Here is a 15,721-nt window from a genome sequence, read left to right on the forward strand (position 1 = left end):
ATCTAGTCGACTGAAAATGTACTAATTGTGTAACAAAGTGACGGAGACGTGGAGGTGAATGAGACGTTGGTCTGGTCTAAGTAAATGGAAAACCAGCGTAATCAACTAACGAGGTTCCTCCTTAGCGAGTCACAGATGCACCAGGTGGAATTGACTCACAAAGTAAACTTATTTGCAGCAAATAAGGAGATCGCTGGGGAATAACTTACAAATCCGTGGCTCCTAGAGCAAAGGGGAATGGATTCCTTTTATTTAGGGTTAGGATGACTATTTAGATAGGGGAGCCTTGTCATCTTATGTTAGAGGCAGGCAAAAGGAGGTGCATGTGCCTTAAGGAAACATGCCTATACATACATGGTATGTTATGTATATGAAGCCTTGTGCTCCTCCTTGGGTGGAGACTTTACTATTAAAATGAGGTAAAATAAATAAATAAATAAATAAAATGAGGTAAGGGTAAGTCTTACCTCATTTTACCACTCCATGGTCCATCTGCATACCCGTGAGTAGGGGGATAAGTTCAAACTGTTCTGGGTGGTCTGGGCAGTTACTATTGCCGTTTGTTTGTTTGTTTGTTTGTTTGTTTTTTAAAGATTGTATTTATTTGACAAAGGGAGAGAGAGTGCACACAAGTAGGCAGAGTGGCAGGCAGAGGGAGAGGGAGAAGCAGGCTCCCTGTTGAGTGGAGAGCCAGATGTGGCTTGATCCCAGGACCCTGAGCTGAAGGCAGACACTTAACTGAGCCACCCAGGTACCCTGACTGAGGGGTATTTGGGTTTCCATCAGGGAATGTTACGCCCCTCAGGTCTTTTGCCTGAGTTAAAAGATAATGGTGGCGGGGGGAAGATAAGCTGGAAAGAAGAGTCTAAGGGAAAATGTGGGACAATGAGTACAAGCGTGTAGGCAGTAAAGGTCAGGCTTTAGAGTTCAGCTGGTGACAAGAGCTCAAGATTCCCTGAGCTTAGAATCAAAGATGAGGCAATAAAAACTGTACACTATAGAGCTCTTAAGAGGGTGGGACACCCTATCAAAGACCTGCCCCATCCGAACACATTAAGATCAACTCAGAACTTTATCTCCGTCTTCAACAACATACTCTTCTCATAGTCTTTTCCTGTCTTGGTTCATGAAAACTTCATTCTTTCAGTTGCTCACTCCAGAAAACTTTGGAACCATTCTTGTCTCTGGTAGCAGATTGATAGTGACGGGTAAAAAGATAAGCCTAAATCCTGGAACTTGTGGATGTGACCTGATTCAGAAAAAGGGCATTTGCAAATGTGATTAAGGATCTTGAGATGAGAGCATCCTGGACTATTCAGGTGCGTCCTACATCCAATGACAAGTGTTCTTAAAAGATACACACACAGAAAAGAAATCCCTGTGAAGATGGAGTCAGAGATTTGAGTGAATATCCACAAACCAAAGAATACTGACAGACCCCAGAAGCTGAAAAGGACCAAAAAAGGGGGCGGGCGGTTGATTTTGGGTTTTCTATTTGAGGTCTAAGAGAGAATACATTTCTGTTGTTTGAAGCCACCAAGCTTGTGGTGATGTGTTACAGCAGTTCTGGAAAATGAATTTAACTTCCTTCTGTCTTGTGCCCCTCATCTACAGCCTTCAAAAGATATTCAGAACATGGATACTTCTTACTATCTCTGCCATTACCACCTGGTCTCAACCTCCATCATTTCTCCCCTAGAGTACTGCAAAAAATCTTGGTTTCCTGCTCCCACATCACTTCTTACCATTTCTTAACACAGCAGCCAGGGTAATTCTATAAAAATGTCAAACTCTCATTCTCATGGTCAAACTCTTCCCATAAATCAGACTAAAACTAAAAGCTTTGACTCCCAAATACCTCTCTGGTATTCTTCTTCTAATATCCCCTCAGATCAGCCTGCTAAAACTATACTAGTTTATGAAGAGAGAAGGCACACATTTAACTCAGGCCTTTAGACTTGCATTTCTTTCCATCTAGAAAGCTCTTCCCCTAGATACCTGTATGGCTACTCCCTCACTTTTCTCAGGTCTTGACTTCAATGTCATCTTCTCAGTGAGAATGGCCTTTCCTATTGAAAATGAAAGTTCCTTTTCCTATCAACACTTAGACACAAAACACCACTTGCTATTTTTCTGCTTGCCTTTTTTTTTTTTTTAAGATTTATTTATTTGAGAGAGAGAGCAAGAGAGAGAGAGCAAGAGGAAGGGCAGAGGGAGGGAATCTTCAAGCAGACTCCCCGCTGAGCCTGGAGCCAGACGCAGGGATAGATCCCATGACCATGAGATCATGACCTAAGCTAAAACCAAGAGTCAGACACTTAACTGGCTGAGCCACCCAGGTACTTTCTTTGTTTCTTTATATTGTTTACTTGCTTATTGCTTGTCTCTCCCACTAGAATGGCAGTTCCATAAGGGCAGGCACTTTTGTCTTATTTCACTCATCCCTGATCCCTAGAACAGTGCTGGGGCACAATAGGTGCTCAATGAGCACCATTTGCAGAGTCTTCAGAGGAATGAAACTTGAAAATCATCTCAAAGACCAAGAATTATGGAAATTCCACTCCATTCTGCAGCCATACAAAATGATAGGTTTGAAGATAAGCAATTAGAGAACACAGGAAAAAGCAAAGCCTCTCTGCCTTCTAAGACACTGACTGAGAAAGCTATTCAGATGTAAATGTGGGCCATTTTTTAAAAAGATTTTATTTATTTATTTGAGAGAGAGAGAGAGAGGGAGAGAGAGAGACTGACCAAACAGGGGGAGGGGCAGAGGGAGAAGTAGACTCCCCACTGAGCAGGGAGCTTGACTCAGGGCTTGATCCCAGTATTTGGGGATCATGACCTGACCTAAAGGCAGATGCTTAAACAACTGAGCCTCCCGGGTAGCTCCCCAAATGGGCTGTTTCTTATGGAAAAGGAAGGATGACTCAGAAGAAACCCACAAGCCAAGAGGATAGAATCAAGAGCTGCCGAGAATATTCCCAGGGAGCAGGATTGTACCCTAATCAAAGAGCTGGCAATGTGTGTCTAACTGGATTTCAGAATTGCTATGGCTCAGTGATAAGTATGTGACTCCTGTTTTCCCCGTTTTTGGAACAGAAATGTCTGCTCTGGGGACACCTGGGTGGTTCAGTTGGTTAAGCGTCCGACTCTTGTTTTCAGCTCAGATTGTGATCTCAGGATTGTGAGACTGAGTCCCGTGTCAGGCTCTGTGCTCAGCCAGAAGTCAGCTTGGGACTCTCTCTCCATCTCCCTCTGCCCCTCCCCCACTTCAAATAAACAAGTAAATTTAAAAAGGAAAAAAAATTGTCTGCTTTGGTTATCTCAAGCCTGTTAACTCTGTTAGGTTTCTGGAGAGCCAAAAACCTGTCTGTAGCTTACAGGTCTTCAGATCAAAAAGAATAGTACTTGTTCTTGACGAATCATGCCTAATCTGTACCTGGACCTGATTTATAAGATAAGATCCATTATGAGCCAGTGATGTTTTGGGATGAGATGTTAAGGGTCCTTGGGAGGACCCTTATATATTTTTCACGTGGAAAGAATGTAAATAATTTGTGTCCAGAAGGTGGACAATGGTAGATTAAAGATGGTGGTAAATTCTTTGCTCCTCCTTTGAGACGTGGCATCTACTTCCCTTCCTTTCGAATTTGGGTTGAACTTCCTAACTTATTTGGCCAAAAGGATATAGCAGAAGTGATCATAAGAAGCTTTACAGTTTTCACCCAGCAGTCTTGAAATGCTCAGGCAGTAGAAGCTGCTCCTCAGGAAGCATTCTCAATGCTTTTCAAAGTCCAAACCATTACAGGTGTTCTTACCAACAGCCCCACCTGGGCCCCCAGCAGACAGTCAACATTAATTGCCAGCCATGTAACTGTACCATTTGGGAGGTCCAGCGATGTTAAACTTCAAATGACTATCGCCCCAATGAAAAGCTGACTGTCATCATACAAGAGACTCCAAATGAGACCTACTCATTTGAGCGCAGCCAACCTACAGAACCAAGTGAGGCTAATAAATTCTTATTTTAAGCTGCTATGTTTTGGGCTGCTTTGTAACACAGTGATAGAGAACCAAACTAGGTCCTATAGAAAATGAAGGGGAAGAGAAGAGTTATATAAAAGACCTTTGGTAGAACAGGTTTGGGTTGGGGGAGACAGACCTCAGAGTTGTTAGTTAAGGGAATGACATGATGACAGCTATTTTAAGAGTGTTCCACTAAACTGGTGTCCTGCTGGCAGCAAGAGAGGAGGAAGCCCAAGCTGGGACTGCACATGAGGCGGCGTGAACAGGGAATGTCAGGGATTGTGACTCACCGATTTGTGCATAAAACTCACTGTAGGAAGTTTGTCACATCAGTGGGACATGGATGGGAACTGGTACTATTTGACTGAGCTCGCAAGGTCAGAGAAAGAGAAGATTGGTGCCTGGAAGGTTCAAGGGAGGTTAAAGTGAAGTTAGGAGTGAGGAGTTCAGTTCCGGAAATACTGACTCAGAGGACCTCTCTGGAACATGTAAGTGGAGATGTGGTTGAGCCTGAGGCAGACAGGGGACAGTTAGCAATCTGGGTCCCTCAGTGTAGCCTGGGCTGACAATAGAGATTGGAGAGTGGTGATGGGTAGAATAAGATAGCCCATAAAAGAAGTCCAGGAGTGTTTTATTCTTTCAATAAACTATTCACTGGGAATCTCTCATGTGTTAAGCATTGTTCCATGCTAAGAACATGAGAAAAGTAAAGCTTCTCAAGATCCTTACTACTTTGTGTAGTAAACGACACATAAGTAAATACCCCCACACACAAAATTTCATTTAAATTTCCATCAAAGGGGAACTGGTTAAATAAGCCACAATACATCCAGTCAATGGAATACTATGCAACTATAAAAAACAATGAGAGAATTCTCTATATGTTGATATGGAAATATATCTAAGATGTTATTACATGACAAAGCAAGATACAGAATTGCATATATATAAGTTTCTTTTCTGGAGGGGGTAAGAGTGAAGGTAGAAAAAGAATTATACTTCAGCAAATAAAAAATGTGGTTAATCAGAGCAATTAGAATAAAAAATTAACCAACACATGCCCATCCCTGGGTGGTCTCTGGTCTCTGGTCCTCTTTGCCTGGAATAGCCCTACTACCATGGTCTTCGAGGGCCTACATCATTTGATTTTTATCTATTTTTCATGGATTTATTCATGCAACAAGCCTAAGTTTGAGCACTTACTGTGTGGCAGGCACTGTTCTGAGCTCTGGAGAGAGAGAAATGCACAAATTAGACAAAACCCCTGCCCTCGTGGAACTTAGGTTCTAGTGGCAGCCCCAGAAAATAAACAATACAAATAAGTAAAATATATCATGTATTATTAGATGGTGTAAGTGTGATGGAGAAACACAAAATAGGGAAGCAGAAAGGCGAAGGCCCCTGCTCCAGCTAGTCTTCCTTTCTCCCTGATCAGTCAACCTACTCCTGCCACACTGGCCTTCTTACCTCTCAAATACATCAGACTTGTTCCACCATTGTCCTTTTTAGTTCTTCTGTCTCGACCACTCCCCTTCTCCCCCATTCTGAAGATCTTGATATGGCTGTGTCCTTCCTGTCATTTTAGTCTCAACTCGGGCCCTCCTGGATCACCCCGTCTAATGTTATTTCCCAGTTATTCTTTGTCCTCCAACCTTGTGACATTGTAATATTTCCTCCATATCTTCTCTAGATGCAAGAGGAGGAGTGGGAGCTGTCTTCCAGCAACAGCTGTTTGCTATGGAAGTGGGAGAATAAACAGCTTTCTGCACCTGCTACAAATACAGCATGACAAATACTACATAAAGGAAACAAAGGAGGGGCGCCTGGGTCGCTCAGTGGGTTAAGCCTCTGCCTTCAGCTCAGGTCATGATCTCAGGGTCCTGGGATCGAGCCCCACATTAGGCTCCCTGCTCTGCTCCCCCTTCTCTCTCTGCTTGCTGCTCTGCCTACTTGTGATCTCTCTCACTCTGTCAAGTAAATAAATAAAATTTTTAAAAAAGGGAACAAAGGATTGAGGGTGGCCACGGAGAGCCACCTGATGTAGCCTGGGAGACAGAGTGGTCATGGAGGGCTTCCCAGAGGAGGCAGTATACCGAGGTGACTCATGAAGGGTAAGAAAGAATCTGCTGGGCAAAGGTGGAAGGTAGTTACTGCCAACAGAGGGACGGCTATGTGCAAAGGTTTGGAGAAAAGACAGAGCATGTCATAACTCACTCCAGAAACTGCTGACCGTTCAGTGTTCCTAGAGAATAGAGTTAGAGGGAAGGAAGCAGGAGCAGGAAGGAAACCAAAGAAGAAAGAGCAGGTCATGATAGGTTGTGAATGCCTTTAATTTAGATGTTGAGGGGGCCTTTTCCTGTTTTCCTGGTGTTGACGATTGAGATACAAGATTGAGGACAGAGTTGAGGATCTCACATTTCAGGATGATTAAGGATGTCTGCTAAGACTGGGGCAAGAACAGGCACTGCCCCAGGAGTATACGGAGAAGTGGCAGGACTGGCCTGACCACAGTCACTCACCCTCCTCTACACACAATGAGCAAAAGTGTGGGAAGAGCTGAGACAGGAAATCCTTGTAGGCCCAGGGTCCACTGGGGAGTATTGGGGTTTTCCCCTCCCCCACAATTGCCAAGGTGAGCGGGTTCTATAAGACTTACTCTTTAAGCTGGGGTGGGGTGCTACAAACAAGATTGATGAGCATCTCATTTCCCAGTGGAACCCTCATTAGGCAGCAGATGTACTGATCATCCCCTCTGTGTCCCTGGACGGGGAAAGGAGAGGGACATAAGGACAAGAGCCTCATAGAATGAGTTGGGAAGTATTCCTGTACTTTCTTGTTGAAAACTGGACATTTTAAATAATTGAATGTGCAACTCTAGATATCAGATTCTCCCCCTCCTCAAGGTCTTTTGTCATTATTGCTTCTTCTGGTAGTTGTCTGTTAAGTGACTATCCTGAAATATAATTTCTGTATTCTTTGTCTTACTAAGCCATGGACATCTATTCAGTTAGCTTACTGATCAGCTAATGATTGGACAAAAATTTTTTTTAAAGATTTGTTTATTTATTTATTTGACAGACAGAGATCACAAGTAGGCAGAGAGGCAGGCAGAGAGAGAGAGAGAGGGAAGCAGGCTCCTCGCTGAGCAGAAAGCCCGATGCGGGGCTCGATCTCAGGACCCTGGGATCATGACCTGAGCCGAAGGCAGAGGCTTTAGCCCACTGAGCCACCCAGGTGCCCTGGACAAAATTTCTATAAATGCCTGGAATCAACAAATCTCCCAGTTGGCCAGGGGGCTCTGAGCGTGTATTAGGATACACTTTCCATGTGCAGGCAAGCAGTTACTACTCCACTTAGCATTCCCTTGCGCACTGCTTCAAGGGCAACCAAAAGGTGAGAGCTCTGGGTTTTTTGTTTTGTTTTGCTTTGCTTTTGTTTTTTGTTCTGTTTTGTTTTTATTCTTTCCTGAGCACGTGCATCCCTGGGCACACAGACCTATGCGTGTGCATGAACTTTTAGATTTCCTAGAATATATCGAAGATTTCAAAGCCCCTATGGACATCTATTCCCTAACTCTTCCTTTTTCAGCCTCTTTTTTTCATCTATTGTGTGACCCAACCCTTATCTATTGCCTCTACCAGTCACAAAGTTAAAACACTTGGCCTGTACTTTTTTTTTTTTTAAAGATTTTTTATTTATTTATTTGACAGAGAGAGATGACAAGCAGGCAGAGAGAGAGGAGGAAGCAGGCTCCCCGCTGAGCAGAGAGCCCGATGCGGGGCTCGATCCCAGGACCCTGGGATCATGACCTGAGCCGAAGGCAGCGGCTTAACCCACTGAGCCACCCAGGTGCCCCATGTACTTTTTTTTTTTTTTTTTTTAACATCCCCTAGGGGCACCTGGGTAGCTCAGTTGGTTCAGCATCCCACTCTTGATTTTGGCTCAGGTCATGGTCTCAAGATCATGATCTCAGGGTCATGAGATGGAGCCGTGTGTGTGGGGTGGGGAGGTAAGGGTGAGTCTGAGCTCAGTGGGGAGTATGCCAGAGATTCTCTCTCTCCCTCTCTCTTTTGCTCTCTCTCTAAAACAAATAAATCTTATAAATAAATAAATATATATATAAAATCCCCTAAAGAGGAAAAATTTCCATAGTGGGTGAGCTCCAAGTGAAGCCAAATACAGTCTTGCCACTTAAGTCTTTTAGGGAACCACAATCAAGTCAGATAATGAAAATCATTTGGAAATACATCTTTTTAAAAAATATTTTATTTATTTTTTTGACAGAGGGAGATCACAAGTAGGCAGAGAGGCAGGCAGAGAGAGAGAGAGAGAGAGAGAGAAGGAAGCAGGCTCCCCACTGAGCAGAGAGCCTGATGTGGGACTTGATCCCAGGACCCTGAGATCATGACCCGAGTTGAAGGCAGAGGCTTAACCCATTGAGCCACCCAGGTGCCCCAATTGTTATTTTTTTTTAAAGATTAATTTATTGATTTCTGAGAGAGAGAGAGTACAGTGGGGAAGAGCAGAAGAAGAGGAATACAGGATCTCAAGTGGACTCTGTGCTGAATGCACAGCCTAAAGCAGGACTTGATCCAACAACCCTGAGATGACAACCTGAACCAAAATCAAGAGTTGGACACTCAACAGACTGAGCCACCCAGGTACCCTACAGGTTGTTATTTTTGAAGGCTCTTGACCTGGAGAACAAGAGATGGGTCTAGGGCAAGTTAAAATGTCATAAAACTCATTGTTCTTACTGACACTCACCTTTATTCTTGAATAAATGTTCTTCAGGTTGTTCCAAGCCTTTGGCTAATCTCCGCACTCCTCAAAAAGTGGATTCTGATCATTTTTGCTGTTTTTCTGGTTGATTTTTTGGAGGAGACAATTTTTTGAGTCCTTACATTGCCATTTTTTACTGACCTCACTCACACGTACTTGTTCTTTAAACTTGAAAATGAACCCTGAACTTTTTCAAATAAGACTGATTATTCTAAAGTATGATGTTCTCATGACTGAATTGCATTCTACTCCATGAATAAATGATTGTTTCTTTAAGAACCACCTTCCAACTGTCGGACATGTTGGAGGTAGAAATCTCCAGGGATATGCTGGAGCCAGTGTGACCCTCAAGACCAACTTGCATACATCTCTTCCCAATTCTCTGTTAAGTGTTCATTGGTAGCTTGAAACCAGCCATGGTGGAAATGCTTACACCACAGAAATTGGCAAAATGTTTCTCTCCGCCCCAACTGACAAGTGGCTGTTAAACATTCAATTGCACATCACTGGGGGCTGATACCATAAGAGAAAGCCATACTAGGACCACGTTTTATTCATTTGTGTATCCTTAAGACTCAGCAGAGGACAAAGCACACCGTGAGTGATCATGATTTTTTGTTCTTTTGGTGTACATGCTTCTTAACAGAGTTAGATTTCCAATTTGAGTACTATTTTATAATCTTTCTTGATTCAACAAAACTTCAAAGCTTATAACACATTGAAACATAATTGTCCTTATTTAATGGTTGCAATTTTCCTTTGAATGAATGAATCATGATTTCTTCAAGTCCTCCCATGTTGATTTATTATTAGGTTATTTCTGATGTTTCACAGTGATGGACATCTTTGTGAAATTACCATTTTATATCTTGTTACAACTCCTTTAAATCTGGGAACAGGTTATCTTATTAAAAAAACAAACAACAACACCTGAAGGGTGCCTAGGTGGCTCAGTTGACTAAGTGTCCAACTCTTGATTTTGGCTCAGGTCCTGATCTCAAGGTCATGTTTTTGAGCCCATGTCAGGCTCCACACTCAGCATGGAGTCTGCTTGTCTTTCTCTCTGCTTCTCCCACCACTCATGCTGTCTCTTAAATAAATAAGTAAGATCTTTAAAATAAAAATACCTAAGATAGAATGAAAACCATAAATGACCTCCTAGATCATTAATTCTTTTATATACTGAGTGTCTTTTCTAGGCCAAAGTCTAGCAGCTGTTACAGGGACTCAGGAATATCACTGGCCTGAGTCTCACATTTACAAATAGGTGCTACATTTAGAATTCTACTGATGTCTCCAAAGGAAATTACACCTGCAAAACAGTGGTACTCATGATATAATTCTATCCCAAACCAGACTCTGGTTCTGAACCAGGAATAATCAGGGTATACTTTTAAGTTGTTCTAATAGAGGACCTAAATACTTGCACATTAGAAAGACAGAAGTTTCTTCCTCTATTAATAGTCCTGCTTCGCAGTATCAGGGAGCCAGCCTTCAAATATATCATTGGTCAACTATTCCTAGGCATGCCCCAGTCTACTCAGTCCAATGTGGCTTACTGCCTATTGGAAGTAAGAAAATACCTTTTCTCTTTTTGGAGCCCCTGAAGTTCTGTATATCACGTGCTCCCACATTCTATAGACCAGACTTCATCATATGGCCACACACACGTAGCTGCAAGGGAGTCTGGGAAATGTTGTATTTGACCTGGTTGACCATAATACAGCTAAAAAGGGTGCCTGGATAGCTCAGTGGGTTAAAGCCTCTGCCTTCAGCTCAGGTCATGATCCCAGGGTCCTGGGATTAAGCCCTGCATCAGGCTCTCTGCTTGGCGGAGAACCTGCTTCTCCCCACCGCCTCTCTCTGCCTATCTGCCTACTTGTGATCTCTGTCTGTCAAATAAATAAATAAAATCTTTTAAAAAATATAGCTAAAAATCGAGTATCATGATAACATAAAAAGTAGAGAACTGATTTGGAATAAAATTAACATTTTCTTCTATAGTTTTTAATACCTTTTGAAATGAATTAATACTTTTTATGTTCTATAAATTTATAAATTAAAACTTTTCTATATTCATTTTTAAAATATTCCAGTTACACTGCATTGTCATTTTTATGTTAAAAGCATTAAGTTGGTAAACTTAAACCTTTAAATTGTACCAGCAATTTTGCTACCCTGTTTCAGTCTTCTTCCACTTTCTTATATGCCAGGAGATAAAAAGAATTGGACCCAACCTTGCTCAGCTGTGTAAACAGACAGGGGAGACCTAATCTCTGCCCTCTTGGTTTAGAATGGTAGACAAATGTGGAAAAACATAATTGGAGAAGGTATACATATAGAAGCCTAGAACAAGACTTTTCCTGGGGAGGTAAGAGAAAGCTTCTAAGAAGAGGCAGTCCAGAGGCTCCTGGCTGGCTCAGTCATTAGAGCATGTGACTCTTGATCTCAAAGTTGTGAGTTCAAGCCCCACATTGGGCATAGAGCCTACTTTTTTTTTTAATTTGACAGACAGAGATCATAAGTAGGCAGAGAGGCAGGCAGAGATGGGGGGAAGCAGGCTCTTTGCTAAGCAGAGAGCCTGATGTGAGGCTCGATCCCAGGACCCTGACATCATGACCTGAGCTGAAGGTTGAGGCTTTAACCCACTGAGCCACCCACACGCCCCAGAACCTACTTTAAAAAAAAAATAGAAGAAGAAGAAGAAGGAGGAGGAGGAGGAGGAGGAGGAGGAGAAGAAGAAGGGGAGGCAATTTAAATTCATCTGGTAGGAAAAGTAAGAATGTTACAGACAAAGGGCTCATCTTGAGCAAAGACATTGAGTGATGGAAGTACCCCAGCAATTCAGTTGAACACAGGATTGGTGGGTTGGATGGGGGCTGGAGATGAGGCTGGGATGATCTGCTGGGCCCAGGTATTGGAGATGCTTCGTTTGTCTGACTGTGGTATATATGATAAACCGACTTCTGTTATCCATTCCAATCTCCTAATGTGCCTTCATACGCTCCATAGGCTAGAAAACCAAAAGTTTCGCTGCCTTCCTTGCAGGCAGAATTCTGGGTAAGATTGGATCCACCAGTTAAACACGCGGATGCAACTAGGAGTGAGGTGGAGGCCATCATTTTGCTTCTCTGGTTATAATTGCTGGCTGGCATGGCCTGGGAGATACTGGATTTCAGCAGCAGTTCAGCTTTGTGGGAGCTAAGAGATTGAAAGTTGCAGCAGTGGCAAAGGCTTCCTTATATCCGGTGGATCACAGTTCAGGTAACAGTCTTCTCCTGACTTCTCTGCTTCCTGTGGGAGAGACTGCAGCTCCAGTGGTTGACCAGTTCTGCTGTGTCATTCTGGGAGCCGGCTTAGAGGCCCAGCAAAGCCATTCCTCTAGGCTTGTCAATGATTTTATAAGGGTCTAATACTTTGCACGAAATCCCCTTCTGATTAAAATTGCTAGAATAGGTCCTGCTTCTCATAACTAAACTGTGATTAATGCAGAAGATATGCAACTGGAACTGACTATCCAGCTGCATTCCACCTAAAATGTGGCCCCAGCTCAGCCTCTGGCTTATGTTCTGGAGAGCCTGTTGCTGTTATGCCCAGGAGGCAATGTAATCACCCCCTACCAGAAAGCCCCCTATGGCCTGGCCTGCTGTTAAGTGAGGAATAGGTCACTTCTGAGGGTGAGTTAGGGTAAGCATAAACAGAGCCTTCTTGGCAGAGATCCTGCTTCTGACAGTATCAATGGTAGGGGTGGGAAAATTTTCCCTTCTTCCCTTCTAGGTTCTTTGATCTAATAATCAAACTGACATAAGACAGATTAACAGGCAGAAAAACAAATCTACTTTTATACATACATAAGGGAGACTGAAAGATAGGATACTCAAAGGTAAGTCAGGCAACTGAGGCTCCTGTGCCATCCTGAGCTAAAGAATGGGATGGGGGTCTGGGGCTTCAAAGGGGAGGAGGGTAATGCAAAGGACAATAAGAAGAGCAGGTGCTTGGTGATTAGGTGTTTGCCCTGCTATACAGATAGGCCTCTCAGCTAAAAAGTTATCTCTGGTAAGAGCTGTCTTTCTTAGCCAGGCTCCCCCCCCCCAATTATTTTAGGTAATTAAGGGAGAGGTAAAAGTTTTTTTTGAGTCTGCTGGGTCAAAATAATCCATATGCCAAAGAGAGCATGTTCTCATGTTCCTCCCTTCCACACCAAAAGTAGGGGTTGTACAATCCTGGTCATGACTCAGGCCACTTGAGTCTCTGCAAAATCCTACTGAATGGGTTAGAACACCTATTATTACAGAGATTTGGCGCCTCTTTCATTTCCATACAAACAAAGCCATGGACATCATATCAGAGGCTGTCGGGGGAGGGGTGGTCGTGGATACACAGAGAGGAGTGAGGGATCGCTCTGCATCCACCACCCCACTGTGGTACACACAGTAACACTTGATTTTGTAATTTTGATTTTTCTGTTTCAAGTTTTTATTTTAGTTCTCATATGAATGCTTTTAAGTTTAATCATTGTTCATTTCTTTTAAGGTAGAGTAGAAAAATTTAATATGTGAAATAAAACCAATTTCATGAGTAGTATTTCTTCAGGACATGTTTATTTATTTTATTTTAATTTTGTTTTAAAGATTTTATTTATTTATTTATCAGAGAGAGAGCGAACATGCACACAAACAGGCAGAGTGGCAAGCAGAAGCAGAGAGAGAAGCAGGCTTCCTGCCAAGTAAGGAGCCAATGCAGGACTTGATCCCAGGACCCTGGGATCACAACCTGAGCCGAAGGCAATGGCTTAACTGACTGAGCCACCCAAGCAACCTCTGTAGGACATGTTTAAAAGGAAAACCAATTAGGGGGAATTATTAGGTAAGTAATAGTAGAGCTGGCATGAAGACATGGTCCAGACCACGCAAGTGTCATGGCATTTCCTTCGATTCAGAAAGCCCAATGCAGGATCACAGTGAGTCCTCCTGACAACTGTAGGAGTTGCTTATTTTGAGGTCCCACTTTAGAATGGGGAGTGAGGGTCGGGAAATAGAAATGACCTGTCAGGGTCACACGGCTACAGTGGTCAGTGACAACGTTGAGATTCATTCCTGGCCGATGATCTCTTCACCCTTCTCCCACCCCCACTTTATTTGTCATATGCAGACTCTGAAAGCCACCAGTAATAACTGGATAACTTTAAAGAAGTGAGAATTCTCCCAGCCCACTTCCTCCTGTGGCTGTGGTCATCCACCAGATCCTAGTTCCCCTCTGATGGGGGTGGTCTGTTGCAGAGAATGCTCAGAAGATCTGCCAGGTTTGGGTCCTGGACATCTAACTTGGCTGCCTCCTCCAACATGCCAGGCTGGAAGGTTCAAGGCCAGGAAGGTGGGAGGGGCCTGTCTGGGCCTCTGCTCCTTCTCCTTGCCCTTGTCTCTGGACTACAGTCTATATTTTAGGAAAATAAAAGAGAAAGGACAGTGGGGATGGCTTAGGGGGTTGGGATGCTGTCTGAGCACAGGCTGAGAGTTCCTTCTCCAAAGTCAGTGACTCATGTAGCCCCAGGACTCAAGTTCAGAGCTGTTTGAGGCAGCAAACGGAAGAGGGGTAAGATCCAAGCCAGCCTTCCCAAGCATCCAGTGGCCATAGGTGTACCTCCTGGGCTAGAAGTTTCGGTGCTGTCCTAGGTTGCAGGCTGGGGGGCCCTCGGATTCAACCAGCAGGGAAGGAGAAGGTCTTTTGGGGCATGACTGAAGCCCACTGCTCTTGCTCCAACCCAAACAACTTCTGTTTTATGTCTTAGATTCTAAAAGCAGTTTGAGAACCATTGCCCTAGCATCTTCTAGGCCTCAAGTTTAAAGAAATGCTTGCAGGGCCTTATTCAGCCACTGGTTCCTAAGCCGTCCAAGGCAGAAATCGATGAGTTAGAGGAAGGGAGCAATGGTAGGTGGAAGAGGAGCCTGGAGAACCAGGTGGGCATAAAGAATACTGGGTCTCAGAAGCCAGCTTTTACCAAACCCTCTTCTTCTTCAAGACTTTATTTTTTGAGAGAGAGAGCATGAGCAGGGGAAGGGCAGAGAGAGAGAGAGAGGGAGAAGCAGACTCCCAGCCAAGCAGGGAGCCTGACACAGGGCTCAGTCCAAGGACCACATGATCAAGACTGAGCCGAAGGCAGAAACTCAACTGACTGAGCCATCCAGGTGCCCCACTGCAAACCTTCTTAAGTGCCTCCCGTCATTCCCCTAACTAGCTTAGGAAAAAAAACCACATTCATCTTAAAGTATATATAAAGTGTAATATATATATTTCATAACTTCATATATTTTTTTAATATTTTTTTAAAGATTTTATTTATTTGACAGAGAGAAATCACAAGTAGATGGAGAGGCAGGCAGAGAGAGAGAGAGGGAAGCAGGCTCCCTGCTGAGCAGAGAGCCTGATGCGGGGCTTGATCCCAGGACCCTGAGATCATGACCTGAGCCGAAGGCAGCAGCTTAACCCACTGAGCCACCCAGGCGCCCCATATATATATATATATATTTTTTTTTTCATATTTTAGTTATTTATTTGACAGAGAGAGAGAGAGAGCGCACGCGAGCACACAAGCAGAGGGAGTGACAGGCTGAGGGAGAGGGAGAAGCAGGCTCCCCACAGAGCATAAGTCTGATATGGGACTCAATCCCAGGCTTCTGGGATCATGACCTGAGCTGAAGGCAGTCACCTAACCAACTGAGCCACCCAGGCGCCCCTCCCCATGATAATTTACCAATTACAAACACTGACTTTCCAGTGGAAAAACCTGGTGGACATCTACCTTAACCAAATGATCACACTTAATATCAGCAATATTGAGATAAAGTAGCGTTAGGGACCACCTGACAAGATAAATTGAGACAGTTCACATACAGCATTTCTGCCAAAAATGTAA

At 43.6% G+C, this 15,721-nt stretch overlaps 1 pseudogene; it reads right to left on the reverse strand.

Annotated features, from left to right (window-relative positions):
* LOC132010443 (26S proteasome regulatory subunit 4-like) overlaps positions 1-15,721 on the reverse strand; it is a 36,710-nt pseudogene that overhangs the window by 1,326 nt on the left and 19,663 nt on the right.

Source organism: Mustela nigripes, chromosome 2 (assembly GCF_022355385.1).
Source record: "Mustela nigripes isolate SB6536 chromosome 2, MUSNIG.SB6536, whole genome shotgun sequence".
NCBI lineage: Eukaryota > Metazoa > Chordata > Mammalia > Carnivora > Mustelidae > Mustela > Mustela nigripes.